We start from the raw sequence: 8,508 nt of genomic DNA, 5'->3' as shown, positions 1-8,508 counted from the left end.
GGGGGCATAGGGGTGGGGGGCGTAGGGGTAGGGCGCGGGTGGGGGGGGGGGTAGGGGGAGGGGGAGGGCGGGGGGCGTACGGGGTAGGGCGCGGGTTTGGATGGGGGGTTGGGGAGGGGGGGCGTAGGGGTAGGGCACGGGTAGGGGGTAGGGGTTTTGGGGGCGGGGGGGGGGGGGGGGGGTGTAGGGGTAGGGCGCGGGTAGGGGGTAGGGGTTTTGGGGGCGGGGGGGGCGGGGGGGGGCGTAGGGGTAGGGCGCGGGTGGGGAGGGGGGGTGTAGGGGGAGGGCGTGGGGGGGGGGGCGTAGGGGGAGGGCGCGGGTGGGGGAGGATGGGGGGGCGCGGGTGGGGGGGGATGGGGGGGTAGGGCGTGGATAGGGGGTAGGGGGGGATTGGGGGGGGGTAGGGGTAGGGGGATGGGGCGGGGAGGGGGGTGGGGGAGGGCGCGTGGGTTGGGGGGGGGAAGGGGTAGGGGTAGGGGTTGGGGGAGGGCGCGTGGGTTGGGGGGGGGGAAGGGGTAGGGGTAGGGGGTGGGGGAGGGCGTGTGGGTTGGGGGGGGGGGAAGGGGTAGGGGTAGGGGGTGGGGGAGGGCCGTGGGTGGGGTGGGGTGGGGGGAAGGGGGGAGGGATGGGGGGCGTAGGGGTAGGGCGCGGGTCAGGGGTGGGGGGGATGGGGGGGGTACGGCGCGGGTAAGGCGGGGATGGGGGAGGGCACGGGGGTAGGGGTGGGGATGGGGGGAGTAGGGGAGGGGGATGGGGGGGTAGGGGTGGGCGGAGGGGGCCGGGGGAGGGGGAGGAGGTGGGCGGGGGCGCGCGGTGTGGGGAGGGGCTTTAGTGAATCACGTGTGCCAAAAAAGGCAAAGGAACCCCAACCACCATTACATGGAATGTTTGGAAAGGCATATATTGGGAGATTTGCAGACATGAAAGACCCATTAGAAGAGGAAATTGTGCAAAAGGAAGCAGAAAATATTGTGGAAGATGACAATGATGAAACTCTAGAGGACGAAGAGTTTGGATTACGTGACATTGTTGATTAAATTGAAGTTATACCTGGAAATCAAGCTTTGTAATGTTTTGACTCTGACATTTCATGAAAAGAATAATCAATGAATTAAAGTTGTTATGTGTTCAATATTTGTAATTTGTGATTTTCGCATTGATTTTTAAGTTAATTATTATTTTTTGAAAAAAAAGTTGTTATTATTATTTTTTTGACATGAAATTCATAAAAAAAACTATTATTTGACCATTTTTAGTTAATATTTTTGTATAAAAATTGTGATTTTGACATGTTAATTCTAGCAAAAAATTATCAAAACGTTTAGTTTTTTTGTTATATTTATGTTAAAAATGATTATTTTTATGTCCATTGTTAAAAAATGTTGTTTTTTAGAAACAATTATTTCATGTGGATTGAAAAATTAATTAAGGATGTATAAATATGTAGATTATCTAAAATTCAAACTATCGACTTTCTAATTTAAAAACGCAAAACAGTAAAAACCCCCCTAAAAAAAAAAAAATTAAGATAGAGAACAAGAAAATATGAATAAAATGACGACTTCAAAAACTATCAAATTTAGAAAATAATTTTTTACATTTCACACACTAGAAAATTAAAAGTCAAAAAATAGGTCTTTTAAAAAAAGCGTGTGATGCAGAATACTCACTTTTTAAAATCAACATGAAAATCACTACCATTCTAAAACTTGATTTCATCCTTGAACATGAAAAAAAATTAAAGTTCCAAAAACCATGCTCTAAAAAAAACATGTGTATTCTGCATCACCACTTTTGAAAATCGGGTCATTTTTTTGCTATCTCTATGAAACGGGTAAGAGTATCAGTTCCCGTTTCAAAGTTTACATTGTTTAGGATAGAGTGCCTTGAGAAAAGCAATAAGAGGGATATCTAGCTCAACCTTAGTGGATTTAATATCATGCATTATAGACTTTACTTCAGATGCAAGAGCAAGAGGATCATTATTTTTCAATTCAAGAGTGAAGAGTTTAATCATAAGCTGAACAACTTCAAGTGCAGAATGTGAGTCATAGAGTTCTTTCATATTTTCTAAAGCTTCAAAGGCAGTCGAATATGATGAAATATGGCGACTTACTTCTTCATTTACAAATGCCGCGATTAATGCATAGGCTTTGTTGTTCTTGTTTTCCCAAATGACGAGCTCTTTGTCTGATGTAGGCCGCACTGGGTCATTGTCTCCTTCTTTGACACACACTCCTTTCCACAACTCATTGAAGATGAGGGTGTGTTTTATCATCTGGGACCATTCAAGATAGTTCTCCTTCCCAGTGAGAACTATTCCTACCATAGAGATGATTGAATGCATTCTGTAAAAAATAGTTCTGCTGATAAAAAAAAATTCTGTTGATAAAAAAACTTCTGCTGATAAAACAACTTCTGCTGATAAAAAACTTCTTTAGATAAAAAAAACTTTCTACTGATATACAGTGAAATTGTACTCAAAAGGGCATCAGATTTCAAATTCTTTATGCACTAAGTTTTCTTCAAATGTCTCCAGAATTTATAAAATATCCTCCCCTTTCATTTTCTTTTAAGCAAGAAAACCATTCAATATATATATATATATATATATATATATATATATATATATATATATATATATATATATATATATATATATATATATATACACCCACAGTGCTCAGCGTTAATACCCACAGTGTTTTCCCCGGATGCGCTCAGCTTTAATACACATTCAATACTCGAATATAGTGAGCGGATTCAGCTTTAATTCAATGACATTAATAATGCAAACGAATTCAAACATTAATAATGCAAATGCATTCAAACATTAATAATGCAAAGGAATTCAAACGTTAATATGACTGCGCATTCAATATTCAAAACGCTGTGAACTTGCCGTCAGCACTGAGAACTTATTTAAACTTTCAAAACTTGTGTTGCAGCCCACATGGGAAAGAAAGGATTCTGTCCAGTTTTCAGTGGCGTACAAAGAGGCTTCTCAACCAGTCCATTTATCAGGGGTTAGAAATGTTTAATCAATCTTCTGTATAATCAAATCAACAACGCAGTCCTCATACCATGTCAGGCCATTCATGGTGCCGCCTCATATTCATGCATCCCGTCTTTGTGTTCTTCTCCGTTCTGGAACTCCCACTTCCACTGGTGATAGCTATGATCTCTTTCGGGAAAGCCTTCACCAATACATTTGGATACCCTCTTCCTCAATTCCTCTTTCTCGGCTCTAGGAAAAAAAAAGAGCTGGCATTCAGAGCGACAGTAGTGCTGAAAGTTTAAAAATGATGTACCTTGATTATGATGCCTCTGGTTGAAATTACCATAGAATAGCGTTCACATATCATGCAGGTCGAACAGGGCAATGAAATGACGGTTTTTACAGCAAAGTAGAATGGTTTGGGCAAATGAAGAGGCACTTTTCATAGCAAAGGTAAATGTTACTGGAGATATTGACATCCCAATACCATACGCCTTCAACGTACAACAACTCGGTCACGTGAGAGAGAAATGAGCTTGGACAGGTCTGCATAGAGGCACCAACGCATCTCTGGGCATGTCAGGCCATGGACATAGGCAGAGCAGCACTCAGGACTGAGGCAGTGGCAAACTATTTCAGGACAGAGGCAGAGCAGCGCTCAGGATAGAGGCAGTGGCAAAAATGAAGGGAGTTACAACTATTTTTAGAACTGGCTCTGATACCATGTCAGGCCAGGCAGTAACTCTCCAAAGGCAGAAAAACTGATTCGTCTGATTATTCCATAGGTAGGTTATTGTTATATACATTAGGAGTGATTGTTCAGTTCATCTTCCGATGACTGTTCACATTCCTGATTTATTTATTTACAAATTCCCCAATCATGAAGATTAGGTGTCAACAGACACCTATTGGTATATTGGCTTAACCAGCCCAACCATGCCAATAAAATTCTGGACATCTCTAATCTATATCTATGGGTCCAGCCCCGGATGTGCATCTCAGAAGAAGATAACTGAATTAGTCACCCGTCAGAATAGCTACACCCAATCTTGTGGTACTCCTATAATGCATCTCTGAAGAGCCTATCGTAGATCCTCTATCTCCACCATAGGTACCTATGAGTTAACCTCTCCAAGTTCCTCTATACGGTATGGGGGAGTCTCTCAGTCTCTATTGTGGAAGTCTTCGTGTCTCTTCCATGACGCCTATGTCTGGGTAGAGCCTCAGGTCTTACTGGTCCCACTTCTGTATCATGATCAAATTTTTTTGTAAGAATCTTTGTCTCATTAAAAATAATTTCATTTCATAACTTTTTGAAATCCAAAAAAATCAAACAACTTTAAAAACTTAAAAATATCTTTACCTATGGAACCCCATGTAGCATCTGGTGGAAGCACTAGATCTGTATCCCCTCTGAAGTACATACCTACATAGGGGTAGTCCTCGATGGCAACGACTTGTTGTTCCCACTAAAGGAAAAGGTCTTCATCAAACGTTATTCTATGGACCTCCCCACCCCCTAGTCTCTTCATCAAATCAACCCATCTACCTATGCTTGGACCTCTCGGGCTGTTGATGGTAGAGAGAAATTTGGGTCAAAGCCATAGTATCCTCTCAAAGAATAAATTGCAAAGGATGGTACCATACAAAAAATGTTTGGTATTACTCTTTTTTTTTATAGAAGTGAGTTTCTTGTTCAAATTGATCAGGAGGGTTGTACAACAATCAAATATTGTGGTGAGGCAATCCACTGCTAAGCTAATTGTAACATGCAATACCTAGTGCAACAAAGTTGAACCTGCTACCCTCAGAATAGTAAAAGGGAGAATTCTAAGGGGTAGACTCACCACATTCTTTATTGTGATCTGTGTCCATACCTTCTCATTATTTCTAGGACAATATATGCGAATGTAATCATTTGTGCTAAGACTGCCTCGGGCCTTCCACTTGCAAGTTAACTGGCTCCCCTCTTTGGGAAAGTCCAATGATGAAGTGGATATATTCTACTTCAATTCACAAGGGAATTTGACTGATCATAAAAGCATCCTCTCTGGATCCCAGTAATTTATGAGCATCTCCAATAACTTTGTGTTGGTTTCATATTTGGAATTTTGAAGAATTTTAGCAATCCACACCCTCTGAATGCATCCAGTGACAGTGGGTCATTCATTACTTCATTCTCTACTGCACTATGCTCTCTTTCTTTCCATGTGATAGTCATCCTACAATTGAAACAACTTCATCCATTAAAAATCTTAGTTTTAAATTTTTCAATGCACACATGCGGGTTCACTTCATACAGAGTCACGTATAGGGCTTACTCATACGTGACTTCGACATGCCCAACCCACGTACGCCCAGAGAAAAAATCTAAAAATAAATTCTTTACAGTAAAATTATTAAAAAATTGTTTGAAATGCACATAAATTCATTAAAGGATCAAATTTGAAGAATACATGGATGTTTGATAACTGTTTGGGCCAAGAAAGTGGGTGGATTGTGGTTTTTTCTCCAGAGCTCCTCTCAATTGTTCAAAACACAAATGAAGTTTGTTGGGTCAAAAGATCTATTTGTGACTTATGATTTGGAAAACTTAAAAAAAAAAACCCACTTTTACAAATTTTATCTTTTATTTTTAATAATATTATGAACTTTGTGACCTTTTGGCCTTGAGTGCTGGGATAGGTTGTCTTTTAGGTTAAATTGAATACTTTGAGATTTTTCTATCGCTTCGATTCCATGATCGCTGACCCGTCGTGGCTAGTATCCTTTTTCGTCACAAGCATATAGATTAGGAAAGATCACTTTTCCGTTGCATTATGCATTCTAGCCTCCATACTATGATATATTGCCTTAGGGTCGACCCCATTATGTTATGATTCTTAAAACCATTTTCACTCACCAACTTATAAAATCATGACATGATGGTAGAGCCTCCCTTTACATGGGATTCCTAGTTAAATCCATGCTGACATTTGTGGCCCATGCTACAAATATTGAGTAGGCTCAGGAGTCCTCTTTAGTCCCGCCATGACTTTTTTCGATGAAGCTTCATTCTCCTTCTTCTTTGCAGTATTTATGGCTTTATACCCTAGAGGCTCTTGCATGTTGAGTTGTACTGCTACATTGCATGTTGACTATTTGTACCATTTGGCCTTAAGCCGACTTCACTTGGACTCATGTATAAGCCACTTTTTGACCATGTTTTTCTGGAAAGTCAACCTTGCAATCACTTAGCCTCTGCAACTTGACACCTTTTTCCCATGGAAAGAAAATTCCTTTGAGTGTCATTGACTAGTTTCGTCACCTTGCATTCATCATAGGAATGTTCCCCTCCCAGGAACTACCACATCTATATTTGGACACTCATTCTTTCCACTGTATCATAGTCATTTTTTTTTCCAACTTTCCATATATGAAAAAGAAAAAGAAATAATATATTCCAAAAAGACCAGGAACAAGAATTTACTTCCATCATTGTTGGAAACAAGAGTCAGTTGTGTCACCCTTGAACAAAGCACTTAAAATGAGTCTTTTCTCCACCATGATGGGCTTTAGTTTGACTTAGGAGAGCCATAACCTTGTTATTGAGTTATTACTCCTCCTACTGGTTATCTCTTCCAATCATATGGAGAGTTTGTTTATGCCTCAGGCATGACAAACTTATAAAAAGTTATCATATGCTGCAATATAGTCATGTTTGAGTCATGATTTTGTTCAAGGGAAGTAAACCTGAGTTGGTCTTTCTGCGATGTCTCTTGACTCATATTCAATCAGCCATACATGGTCTATCAGAGTTATGTTGAGTATCAAATAAGCTATTTGGTCCTTCGCTCATGTTGGTTTGAGAAGGTCTCCATTGACTTCTAGTTGGCGGGTCTACTCTTATCGACTTCGACATATTGCTCTGAGAGAAGGACTAGAGATGCACCCTTGCCCTATTTCCATCATTGATAGGTGACCTTGTGCTCAACATCAATCAATATTATGGGTCTTTGACTAAGTGTTTTCCCTTGTGTTGTATGTTAGCTTACATTATCATACATTAGGATTTGTGCAGTACCTTAGTTTCCATTTGACCCTATTGGTGGATTCCTCACCGTTGTGTTAACTTTAATTATTGGTTGGTTCAGAGGGTTTCTGTCGTGTACTAGCTACATCTTGTGTATGCCAGAAACATGCTTCAATTTGATTACTTCATCGTTATTCATCTAATTCCTTCCACATTATCAGTCTGTGGGTTACATTCATATTAGATTGATGTAGGATGCCTTAATGCCCACCTTCTAGTAGATCTTTTCCCATCAACTATGAATCATTGCTCTGGGAATAATATCTAAAGTCCTTTTATCAATACCTTAGGATTTGCAGTCATTAGTGGTGGACTCCTTTGCTATCGATAGTGAGAATACATCAATGTCTCCTGATTGATATATTTTCTCGAGTGTTCAACTTCAACTCATTTATTCTCAGTTGTTAGATTGTACTAGGGTACCTTGAGTCTCATCATCATTATCGGTGAGTTGTCTCGCGTTTTTTAATGGTATACATCAATGATTGGTAATCAAATGATTTCTCACATGGTCGACTTCAGCTCATTTACTCCCATAGTGTAGAAATGTATTATGGCGGTCAATGAAGACCTCGGGTTGCATCAACATTTCATGGTTTGCATGTCAATACCTCCAATTTACTGCTAGTGACACCATCCACCTTATATGTTGTAGCTCATCACCGCAACATCCTATATTTTGGCACCCGAGTTTCATGCAGAACCATTATTCCAATTTTTGACTTAGTACTTTCTCAGGATCAGTTTTGTGACTTCAATGATCAGATATCTACTTCAGCATCATTGATCAGTTCTTCTATATGTGATATTGTGACATAACCTTGATATGTACTTTTGCGGCTATGATAAGATGATCCACTATGTATTTCTCATTGTTCTTTGTACTTGTATACATTTTGGATCCGCTCTACACTTAATATGCAGACATGCTTTACTATCTCTGAGCATGGGTATGCCTGCCTCAGACATGAGCTTTCTTTCTAATCTATTTCGCTGGTTTGGTAGGCTAGAATCTGGTGATCTCCTCCCAAGTCCTCATATGATTCTTTCTATACACTTAATACATTTCGGCCATCATGTACCCCTTCTAAACTCATATATCAGGGGGCATCTATTATAACATCATTTACCACCTTTGTTGATGCTCTAAGTCATGGCCTTGGGCAACCCTTTCCCATCAGACTTGGTCCAAATATTAAAAAACATTATTTTAAATTCCATATGTGACTCCGCCATGTACAAAGTGTGTGCACACATGGGTTCAACTATAACAAACCCCCGTATATGATTTAAAATATTAAAAAAATATAAAATCCATATTTTTTGGGTGGGGTTTATGGGTTACACTGGAAGCTTACCTACAGGAGCCTGTGGCCTAACTATTTTGCAACTGAAAAACTATTTTGAGGTCATATAAATACACCTCATGGGGAAGGCC

Source organism: Pinus tabuliformis, chromosome 1_2 (genome assembly GCF_031772625.1).
Source record: "Pinus tabuliformis cultivar Carrire ecotype Pingquan chromosome 1_2, CPIR1, whole genome shotgun sequence".
Taxonomy (NCBI): Eukaryota; Viridiplantae; Streptophyta; class Pinopsida; order Pinales; family Pinaceae; genus Pinus; species Pinus tabuliformis.
This window is presented reverse-complemented; position numbering follows the sequence as displayed.